This window comes from Stegodyphus dumicola, chromosome 4 (assembly GCF_044657685.1).
Source record: "Stegodyphus dumicola isolate Sdum_Otavi_A_Nest chromosome 4, ASM4465768v1".
Taxonomy (NCBI): Eukaryota; Metazoa; Arthropoda; class Arachnida; order Araneae; family Eresidae; genus Stegodyphus; species Stegodyphus dumicola.
The window spans coordinates 97,840,550-97,852,952 of record NC_140771.1 but is presented as its reverse complement, the minus strand read 5'-3'; the positions used below and the strand labels follow the sequence as shown (position 1 = coordinate 97,852,952).

Genomic DNA, 12,403 nt, shown 5'->3' with positions numbered 1-12,403 from the left:
AATTCTTAGTTAGCCTGATTAAGTGATCTTATTCAAAGCTTCTAACTACTATTTGTTCACCTAAGTTAAAAGGGGGTTAATTGACTCAAGGGCTCAAAGGCTATCTATCTATGGGAAGGGATGCCTTTCTGGATGACATTTTAAGCGAAACTGGCTCGTAAAAACGTTACACTTGGGAAAAACCATGAAAACTAACCATGCACTAGCCCGTTCGGCCGAGATTTGATCCAAGCTCGAACTACCAATGTTCGGCGATTTTACGCTCGGCCGCTGGTTGATTATATTTTTTTTATCTCTATACTTTAGTAACATTAACATTTAAAAATGTTCTAGTAATTTAACTGTCTGAATGATAAGATTTCTAACTAGGTATTTCGTTTTATAAAAATATTATTATTTATTATTTAATTTACTAAAATTAGATATTTCGTTTATATTTTTGTAGCAGAATAATTATCAAACCTTTTATTTTATTTACTCATTTTCGAATTTAACGCATGTAGTATATTCAACAGTTATTCATCATATAATTCCTATAATAATCACTATACAACAGCCGTAGTCAAAATTTTGGATTTAGCGAGAACTAAAAATAATTTTACGGAAATGTAATAACTAATCTAAATGTTTTTATTGTTAAAGATAAATTAAACGACGCATTTTCTCAAACATATTATATCTTCGATCCTGAAATACACTGTGGGATGGGATTTCTCATTTGTTCAAGCACAGCCAAAAGTTCAAAAATAAAACGTTTTTGACAATAGGTTAAGGCAGATTCTTCTTCTTTTTTTTTTTTTTTCTCTCATAATCATATACGCGTCATTTGAAGTAAGTGGCTTTCCTAGAAAACATTTTATCGTCCGAATCCTTTTTTCCGAGAACTAACAGAATTGGTTTCTTAATTTGGTTGACGAACACGGGTGAACACAGATGAACTTTAAAATACTGCATTGTTATCATTTTTTATTATGCAAGAAATCTTGCGTAGATTAAACCCAATTGTACTAGATTAAGATAAATGAAATTTTATAAATCGAGGAATAGGTGAGTTGGCACTTTATTTCATGGATTTTGTCGTTTAAAACTGCATATTAATTTTATTCTTTAGTAAAGAAAGTAATTAAAATATTTTTAAAAGTCTCAAAGCTTTCAGATTTTATATTACGCCCAAAGAGGCGTTTTTTAACGTTTTATGTGTTACTTTATTTATTAAATAGTATCATGTTTTTTGCACTTCCATAAAATAACCATAAAATTCAGTTCAGCAGTAATATCACAAAATGTGAACTTCTAGTAACTCGAAATACCGCAAAATAATTTTTAAATGAGCCTATCTTTAGAATTTCCGATACACAGTCTCGCGCGCCGAAGATAATTTTTTTAAACCCTTATAGTGTTGTCACTGCCCGCTTCGAAATCGTTGAGTTTGTTAATCAAAAACTCATAAATTCTTTACAGATTATGAAATCGATAATAAAAGAAATTTTAAGTTCCAAATTTGGGTTTCCAGATGCCCATATTCGGTGGAGGATTACGTTATTCAAAATTGGTTGGCTATAGGTACCATTGTTTTAGCACAATGCGAGAAACAACCATACGTTAATGCAGATTCTTCATTATTTAATTTCTTTAAATATAATACAGGGCGATAATATTTGGTGGCAACAATTTAAAAGTGACATTTAAAGTTTTCGGCGCAAAATGCTAAAACGAAATTAATAGCCCTTCCAGGCAACGCCCTTTGAGCTGACAATAAAGTTAATATTAATAATAAGAGTAATTTTCATTACTTTACTGAAGCACGTATTATTTATTCTCTGCATTTTCAACAGGAGTATAAAAAATAAATTTTATGTATGAAAAATTATTATTATTAAGACAGCTTTAGTGAACATTAATTAAAAACAGTTATTAATCACTATGCTCCAAAATTAGATTTACTTATAACCATTTCTTTAATACTCTTTAAAATTTCTTATAATCATCAAAGATGTAAAATTCCAGAACTTTTTTTTTTATTTCTAATGGCGGGCACTGGCCGTTGACCACTACAAAGGATGGAAGTGATGAGCGCTTTATTATGGAGGCACCTAACAGGTAGGCCACAATTGCCTTCTATAAAGGGCTTGGATGTAAATTCTATAGATGTAAAGGTTATATATATAAAGGCTTGATGTAAGGCTATAGAAGATGATTGTAAGGCTATAGAAGATGATGTAAGGCTACAGAAGGCTTGGATGTGAATTGTCTTCACCTCCTATAAAGGGGCAGACAATTTACATCTAAGCCTTCTCCGGGATTCGAACCTAGCCCCTTCGGCAACCCAGACACTGTACGGCAGTCAAAATCCCTAGGCACTTTCTCGCCAAAAGAAAAATTCATCCAGTATGATTTTTCGGGTTTTGGCAAAATTGACGGATCAGCGGGAGCTATTTCCACAACAACAGGCAAAATTTGAGCCTAGTTAGGCATGACATTTGTAACTGTAGTGTTTGCAAGAAGTTAAGAAAAACTCTACAGTCTGGTCCAGAGCTTGATGGCAGCTGGGAATGATAGCTGCGAGTTCCTTGAATTTCTGGGTGTTTTATGTCAAAATCACGGATGAGCTGAGTAGATTCGTAATATTACTCGTATAGTCAACATTTGCAACAAATAACAAACGCAAATGCATCTACATATATTTATGAAAGTGATGAGTCTCGGCTAATTTCGGAATTCAGAACACACAACTCTACCAGTGAAAAAGAACTAGAAACAAAAATGGGTATAATACTAAAAGAAATTTGACGATTATATTCTTCAGTGAAAACGTACTGCAGACAAAAATGTGAACGATATAATTAGTTTCATATATACTTGAGCCCTTCAGAAAGCTTCATTTTTATCTAATTATAAACAAATATTGAATTATTTAATAGTCGTAGGTAAGATTCAGGGGTTCAATGTTAAAAAAATCTGATGTGGGCGCAACATGACTTCTCTGTATGGCCAATTAAATTACGCACGCTTTTCGCTGCATTTCATTTAAACTTATTTACTCAAATTTCATTAGAGATATATTTCTCAGTCAATCAATTCACTTCTCACTCCACGGCAAGGCAGAAATACAGAAAAACTTAAAATATCTTAAATATTGTAAAATAAAATTTAAAAAAAAAAAACTAAAACACAACATACAGTTAAAAACAGTTTTTTTTTTTTAAATTTTACGCAAACACAAGCAATCCAACCAACGGAAAGACAAAATTTTCGGTGCACCTAAATTTAAAGTTAACTTTTGGTCTCAGTATGCAGAGAGACAATGATGTTGTTGCTCCAACCGACTTAATTCACTACACAACTAAGATCTGCAAATGTGAACAAATGCGCGCTGCAGTAGACTTAGCGACACTTTTACGTTATTCATAAATCTACAACTATTGCATGCATATTACGTAAAGGCATACAAACTTCACCGGAATATAAGAAAATACCCCAGTCACTTTTAAAGCAAAAAAAAAAATGCCTAGTTTTAATTTAACGTTTTTAATTAGGGTATATAACAAACTTTATTTGTGAAAGGAATATTTAGGAAATTATAAACTTTAACACAGATTATTGATTTTATAAAATTTATTCTATAAAGTGTTACAAATATTAGTTTCAAAAGACTGATATTAAAATGGCAGTAAACTTCCAGTTTTATTAACATTTAACTTCCAGTTCTATTAACATTCTTGATTTTATATTTAATATGGTCTTATTATATTGTTTATACGGCATCAGAAAAAGGAATCCTTGAAATTTCATATACTGCATGATTAGAATACATGTTAAAACATTTGTATGAGTTTCATCTGTATTAAGGATATATTTCTGTGACCCATAACGTTATTGACAAAATAATTTGAAATTTTCGAAATTGTCGTTAATAATATTGTTACGAAATGTCAAGGCGCGGTGAGATGGCTTCCCCGCAAAGCAGTTTTAGAGTTGCCATAAATGGCAAGAGAATGCAAAATTGTCACATTTGGCGAGAAATCGTCCATTTGGCGACAAAATTGGCGATATGCCATGGACTGATGGAGAACCTTCTGGAACGAATTCTTACCGGTTTAGCCCAGAATGTTCTCGAACACAAGCCGAAAGCTATATAAACCCTGCTGGTCCGCAGTCAGTTAGTATCGAGAGTGTGCTTCATCGAGAGGGCGAGTGCGTGTGCCTCGTCTAGCAAGGTGATAGTCAGTCATTGAACGAGTGTCTCGAAGTCTAGCGCCGAGTTGGTCGTCGAGTGCATTGATCGAGTCTTTTAGTGCATCGCGAATTAGTGCGTCGTCGAGTTTTGTCCTAGACTGTGCTGAATCGAGAGCTCTTGTGTATCGTCGATTGCATCGCGTGGAGAGTCTCGAGAGTACGTGGAGTTCCGAGAACGACCAAGCAGAGTTGGGAGCTGTACTCGGGTGCTTTGCAGTGAAGCTGTTTCCACCGTTATTGCCTGACAGTGTGAAGGCTGTGTCGCTGAACGTGTCAGCGTGTTTATAACAGTTCGACGACTGTGAAAGTGATTTTGGAGCTGTCCTGAGAATATTGGTAAATAAAGTGTGTTTCGATACTTCATCAAGTGTCGACGTTATTCACTCCAAATCTACGAACCCCGTACGAACGTGAAGGAAGAAAATAACGTAACAATATACAAGGAAATCTAGAAGCTAGCAAAAATTTAATAACTTTGGATTTTAATGAATTTAGTGTTATGGAAATGCAGTTAACGCAGAAATGAATGCAATTGAGGAGATTTAACGAATTATAGCCTGTAATGTTTGTTTCTTACATTTATATGTATTAAAATATGCTTGCTTACCTTGTAATCCTAAATTTATGGCGGCGATCAGCTACCACTGGTACAGATTAGTACTGTATTGATTTATTTCAAAACAATATTATTCCCAGACTGAAATGTTCCCACAGGAAGCTTCATCTGAACACTTAACATTCATCGAACATTTAACATTTGGAGAGAAACAGTTGACTAAACACTGCTTTCAACTGAAATACCATCCAGGTCGTTCTACATAAATGGCCAACCAGCTCAAAACATTTTTAGCTGTAATTATAGGACTATTTGTAATTTTATTTATGCGATGACCTCTGAATTCAGTCGGTAATTCTAAAAGACACCATAGGTCAAATACCCTGTGAAGAAATAATATTTTTAATATTGCGTTGGTACGTAACTCCGTGCCATTGCGTTGGTACGTAACTCCGTGTACGTAACTCCATTAGGTTTTAGGATGCCGTTTTTATCATGCTATGATTTTATTAGTATGAAATGCACTACAAAACAACATAATACACAATAACGAAATCATATGCTATGTCAGAAATCAACAATCACTCATTCATTAACTCAGGAATGTAAGCAACATCTTTGTCAATGACCGCCTGCCAGCGTTCAAGAAGGAGTTTTAAATGCCTTTTCTGTAGATTTGCTATAGTTCGAGTTGAAGAAATCTGTTAGCCTGTTCCTAAGAGAAGTTGCTTCATGAAACTCTTCTCCCTGAAAGCTATTACAGAGAGACCGGAAAAGATGGTAATCAGGAGAGCCGATAAATGTATCTGAAGTGTTAATTTTTCTCTGCTTGACACTCCATGCTGATTAGTTCTGAAAATAGCCAAAACGAACTGTTAACAACATACAAGCTCCTGTTCGTAACAATCAAACTCCAAACTGAAGAGAAACAATTGAACAACGAAAAACAGAGGCTTCAAAATGCAATGTTGAAAACCCAGAACTTATGCAACAACCCATATACGTCTTAGTTCATCTTAAAGCGGGCCTCAATAATGATTCAGTCAAAAAAAGAAAATCAACATTAAAAATGTATTCTAACTGCAACTAGATCTAAAGGGAAATTTTGTATAAAACATGAAATTGCTTTAAAATAAAATATTCAGCGAGTGTTTAGCAATATAAGATATTTCAAGTTATATCAAGAAATATCAAATTATAATAAATTCCAAACTGGTACATTAAAAAAAAAATAACTAAAAATAATCAATTTAAATTTTTTTAAATTAGATTTAAAATAAGCATAATTAAATGTTTTAAATTAAGCGTTAAAATTAAAGAATAAAAAAACTATTAAAATAAATTTCAATCTTAAAATCAGTCTAATAGGATAAAATATTTAATTATATATTTTTATTAATTTAAACAATAATAATAATGTTTTAAATCAAAACTAACTAAATTTTAAATTTTAAAAGGTTTTAGGACCACAGAATTAAATAATAATAATAATAATAGCTTTGTTTTCTTGTGCTGTAAGAATGATGAAATCAAATCAAATTTTTATTGATGTCTCAGTAAAAATTTGAGAAAGAAATCAATCTAGAAATTATCAAAAGACTTCTTGAAAAAGATTTTTTGTTTTCTTTTCAGTTAGTGAATTGAATCCCAATTCTTTAACTACACCGACCGCTTTTAAGAGAATGGTTTTCTTTATCGACCCCCTTACATTTTTCTTTTCTTTATAATATAAAGTACACAGCATAATAATGATGGAAATAATTGAGCATAAATAACATAAAGATAACAATTCGACTAAACAGATTAACAAAGAATAACAAAGAATTCGAAAAAAAGTTTATTAAATTTATGTTTTATTTATTTATTTATTTTTTTTTTTGTATTATAGCTATTTTTAATTTAACAAATATATACATATTTTCAAAATAACAAATTATAATTGCTCAAAAACTGGAATTTAATTAACGTGATCGCTGCCCTTGATCTTCTGTAGCATTATTTTTAATATTTGGCATAAAATTGACAAAATTAAATCTCTCTGTTTAAAAACACTTAAATGGTTTTCCAGTAGTGAATTTTTGATTTGACTGAAGCCTGCTTCTGCTAGGTAAAGAAACGTGCAAAGGCAATAATGATGTTGGGTAACAAGTTTTTTATTTCGGATTATTTCTCGCAGATAACTTTTAAATTCCAAACCTTAGCGTACACATGTCTTTTTAATTAGACTTGTGCATGAATTTCCTCCTCTAATGTAATCAACTGATTTTGCATCATACTATCAAGATCAAGCCGTAGTGCAGCGGTTCTATGAGCCATGATCGCACATTCAAATTTTCAGCGTTTTGGAAGCGAACATAAAAATCTTCTATATTTTTGCAAGGAACCCACCAGCGGCCGAGCGGTAAAGTTGCTGAACACCGGTAGTTCGGTGCGAAATTCGAATCCCGCGAACGGGCCTGGCTGCATGGGCGTTTTCGTGGTTTTCCCCATGTGTAACGTGCATACGAGCCAGTTTCCCTTAGAAAGTTATCCACGAAGGCATCTCTCCCCTTAGGCAGATAGCCCTAATCACACACTAAATTTTGCAAGAGGCTTGTGTGTTTAATGATAGATTTTCAGACAAAATTTTGTGTTTTACCTACATTTTTGGTTAAATTTCTTAGCGTTCTTGAGTTTTTACATTTTGATATAGCACATTGATATAGCACACTGGTAGTTCGGTTCGAGGTTCGCATCTCGCGAACGGGCTGGCGTTCGCGAGGCGTTTTCGTGGTTTTCCCCATGTGTAACGTATATACGAGCCAGTTCCCTTAGAAAATCCCCCACGAAGGCATCCCTCCCGTTAGGCAGACAGCCCTAGCGTGATTTGCCGTAATTAAATAAACCAAACCCAGTTATATTTATTTTATATGATTTCTTTCTTAGTACATGATGTAGCTTTATATCAGTAAACAATTAATTATCATTTTTACGATATATATATATATATATTATAATCAATGGGATCTTCATTATGCCGGTCAACTGCCATGTGTATATTCGGCTTTCAACTTTTTGATCATCACTGACCCCCTTTAAAATTTTCATAGTTTCAGAGAGGGGAATGCAATCAACCACTTACTTAGCTGTTATATTTTTAGTTTTAGTTTCTGAAGATGAAAAATGACATTTATAACAAGTTTTGGTATTTATTAATATTTTCTTTACTTCTGCTGTTTAATTTTTAAAAATATGTTAAAAGTAATCTAAATCTAAATAAATGCATATGTATTTTTTTAGTTTGGGAAAAGGAAGTGGGGGGATGGTCTTTAAGCAATGGTCAAAAGGCTCCATGAGGCAAAACAGATTGAGAACCACCGATTTAAAACTACTGCAAAGAATGATATGAGTACTAATAAGAGGAGGGGGTTACTATTATATGCCTTTAAAAAATACGAATCAGCGATTATAATTAAAACGACGTATTCAATACCAGTTTTATTTCAAGCATAAATGTACAAAATCCTTGTAATTTATGACTGGCGGCAAAATTTGGTGTATTAACGGTAAAAGTATTTTGGCGCGCTTTATAGCTCTGTGAAAAAGAGAGAAACAAAGCAAAATGGCAATCGTGCAACGCCGTAACAAGCAATTCAGGTGAATGACCTATGCATCACGGCCACCGTTTTTAGAGGTCAGGTGTGCCTCACTGCAGCGGAAGTACGTTTCCGCATACTTTTTCTCGGGTTTTTACTGTCTACACTGATAGAGCGAGTTTTTGTGTCATTCATCTCATTGCGCAATACCGACCGCTTTGTTAACCGCGTGCTGCTGACGGCTAAATCGTATCTAAACACGCAACGATCGACAAATGGCTGTTTGCATCGGTGGAAATTAGGTTGCGCGTGTGGTGCATTACCGGCAAAGAATTTGAACACAACACTTGCCAGCGATAAAATGTTTGAAGATTGCATTCTAATTCTAATGAGAAAAATATCTGAAGAGTCGCTTCTGAGAAATGATGTGCAAATTATGTATTCTTGTGTCCCGGAATCAAAATGAATTTATCGTCGTAATGATTCATGATTTGAAATGTAAATTCTTTTAAATCATCTCTCTGCATGAATCTACTTCCTTCTTAATTCGGATTTAAAGAGGTTAGTATGAAAATCACATGCAGAGCGTCTTTCAAAATGTATTTGATAAACGGGATGTTCTTCAAAACTCTGTTTATTTATTTTTTATTTTTGAAGTGTTTGCCTCTGCAGCTTCAAGTGACTTCTCTGAGAGGACAGTTGCAAAAATAAAAACATAATTAAATTATTAAAAACATAAGTTTTTAATTTAAACTTAATTAAACATAACTTCTTAATTTAAACTTAAATTAAACATAAGTTTTTAATTTAAGTTTTTAATTAAAACATAATTAAATTATTAAAAACATAAGTTTTACCTTATGTTTTTAAATTAATTAAAAACATAAGGAATAAGCCATAATTATTCATATATTTTAATTCACAATGCTTTGGCGATAAACTGATTTCTGATTCCCAAAGAAAATATCTAATTTACTGAAAAGCTTATTTAATTTTAGCAACGTTCGAAGAAATGATAAAACAATATCGCAATGAAAAAAATTCAAAGCATTTTCTTTACAACGTATTCGAAAATTTAATATTTAAGATCTAAGAAAATTTTCGTTCTTCCAAAGTATTTAAATTATTTTGTAAATATGCTTCAGTTTGATGTAGTTGATTTTGGCAAAGCACGCTATCTACATATGAGGAGGGATGGCTTCGGGGAGCACTTTCCAAGCGCAATGGCTTGTATCCACGTTACACATTTTCTGGGCAGCAAGATTTGATTCGGTATATATGATTATAGCAAACCACTCTAGTGCTATCTGTTTAAGAGGAGGCGTGTCTTCATGGAGGATTTTCTAAGGGAAACTGGCTGGCACCCTACGTTACACGGGGGGGGGGAGAGGAGAAATCCCCATGTAGCCCGTCCGTTCGCCTGGAATCGAACCCAAGGCGAACTATATAATGAATGGAACTGAGGTACTAATTTAATAAAAATTATCTTTTCATTATCTACTAACGCACTGTATAGGTCTGTTTCAAGATGAAAGAAAAAACAGAAACAGTCTAAGAAATTCATCTCTTCCTCTATCGGTTAATGTATCAACCCCAATGAAAAATACCACATGAACGTATCCGCTATCATGTTTATCTAAACAAAAAGTAAAATATACTTACCTATATTATCGTAACCACCATGGCGCAGTTGGGCGAATTTTACCAAAGAAAAAGAGCAATTACTTTCATTGTAAAAAATTATATATTACGTATATAAATATTGTTTTGTGTTTCAAATATATATTTATTCTAGAAGACAATCAATAAGCCTAGTTACAAACAGGTTTTTGTTTTTATTGTGGTGGAAATTTCGTAGTGATTGCTTTGAGAAAGAATTCGAAGTGTTGCTTCTTTAGCGATTTAACGATAAAATAATATATTCCTGCAGAAATTTCACCTTTCTTCTGTTATAGGAAATTCCTACAAGCACAAATTTTAAAATCAACTTAAGACAACAACAACAAAAAATATTTATAATTTTTCTACAATGCCGCTGGAGGGACAAAAGGTACGCATACGAAAATGGCGACGTTGGAAATTGAATATTTGACATGCGCATTATTGCCTGCGCATGATTGCCTGAATATTTGCCATGCGCATGATTATTTATTGAGTTATGCGCCTAATTACCAGAGTTTGCTGCATTCTGAAGCTTTGGCTATTTCTATTACGGTGGTTGAGATAATGCGTTAGTACCAAGTAATAGTTCCATTTCTTCCACTTATGCTATCAAGTTATGGCATAAAAAATTAAAAAGTTATAAGTTAACATTATATAGAATGCATGCAAAATTAAATACGACAGTACCTGGTATTGACTATGTAATTTAAGAGCTATTTTGTAGTATTGAAGGAGACTGTAACAGCTGATTATGTAATAATGAGGAAATTTTTCGAACAAATTTTAGCGGAACTTTCTGCAGTCTTGAGCATTGGGATACCCTTTTCTTATCATTTATTCAAAATTAATTAGTAATAGCTCTGCTAGTACTACTGAGGAATAGACAGTCTCAAAATTTTAATAACGAAATTTTAGTAACTCAAATCCATAAATTCAGGTCAAATTACTTAACATTATATGATAAAAAACTTTAATGTTGCCTGAAAAAATTATTTCAATTTTCGCCATGGTAGCCCAAAATTTAAATAAGATTTATGTAACACAAACACATAAAATTAATTACAATGTTTACATTATTGAACTGAATAATTTACATTACACATAATTTACATAAATTGATTAATTTACATTATTGATGCTCTTTATAACGACTTCTCATTATAGCGTCCATTTCCTTAGAACGACTGCTTGAAAACGTCCTGAGCTAACAACAGTATATTAAATGCTTATTCGTAATAGTGAGCATTCGTTATAACATTCTGTACTTGCGTATTATCTCAACCACATTGATATAGTTTGGCGAATTTTACGGGAAAAGAAAGCATGCTTTTATTTAAAAAATTATATATTACATGCATATTCTACATTTCAACTATATATTTATACCAAAAGACAATCAATAAACCTAGTTACAAACGGTTTTTTGTCTTTGTTGTGGTGGAAATTTCGTAACGATTCGTAACGAGAAAGAATTAGAAGCATTGTTCTTTTAGCGATTTTGCGGCAAAATAATGTATTCATGCAGAAGTTTCATGTCTTTTTCTACTATTGTAGGAAACTCCAATAATTAAAAATTTTTAAATTGAGTTTAAGACAAAAATTAATTATAATTTTTCTATGAAAGCCGTTGGAACTTAGAAGACGAGAAAAACGCGTACGAAAAAGTCGACTTTGGAAATTGAATATTTGTCAAGCGCATGATTGGCTGAATAATTGCTATGCGCGTGGTTATCAGAGTTTGATGCATACTGAAGGTTTGGGGATTTTTTACAAAGTTAGTAGCGATAATACATAAGTACCTAAACTTCTTTCTCTTTAGAAGTTTGCGATCGTTATCAAGGTGATTCAGCTCAATTATACGATACGTTATTTTGCTATTTTAAAAAATTAGTTCTGTTTCTTACAACAGGTAAGAACCGTAACTTGAAATAAATTTTCATTGAGTATGCGTATTTCACTTATCGATATGTGAAAATGCGTATATATATATATATATATTAAATTATTTTTTTTATTTTTTTTTCTCTAACACTTTAGTGTATCGAGTTCTGGTAGATCCAAGAAAAATTTAATGAAAGGGGAAGAAAGAGCTATTTTGTATGATTCCTATTAAACTGACTGTAGCTTTTAGTATGTTATTTATTTCATAGTTCCCTTCGAACTCATTTCATTTCAACAGTGTCTGTTTATCTATATATATGTGTGTAAGTGTGTTTGTTTGTGTGTATGATGATATAGTCGTTGATGTCGTGTAGAGGCATAAATACGAAACTGTAGTCAAATATTAGACTTAACGGCCGATTAAGCACATTTTCTTTATTGCTGAGAAACATATTCTTAATATGAATTATACATTGTAATGGGAACAGTTTGC

General features: G+C 32.5%; 1 protein-coding gene across 1 annotated transcript in view; it reads left to right on the top strand.

Annotated features, from left to right (window-relative positions):
• LOC118188136 (uncharacterized) overlaps positions 1–12,403 on the top strand; it is a 106,032-nt gene that overhangs the window by 47,403 nt on the left and 46,226 nt on the right. The gene's annotated exons all lie outside the window — the stretch shown is intronic.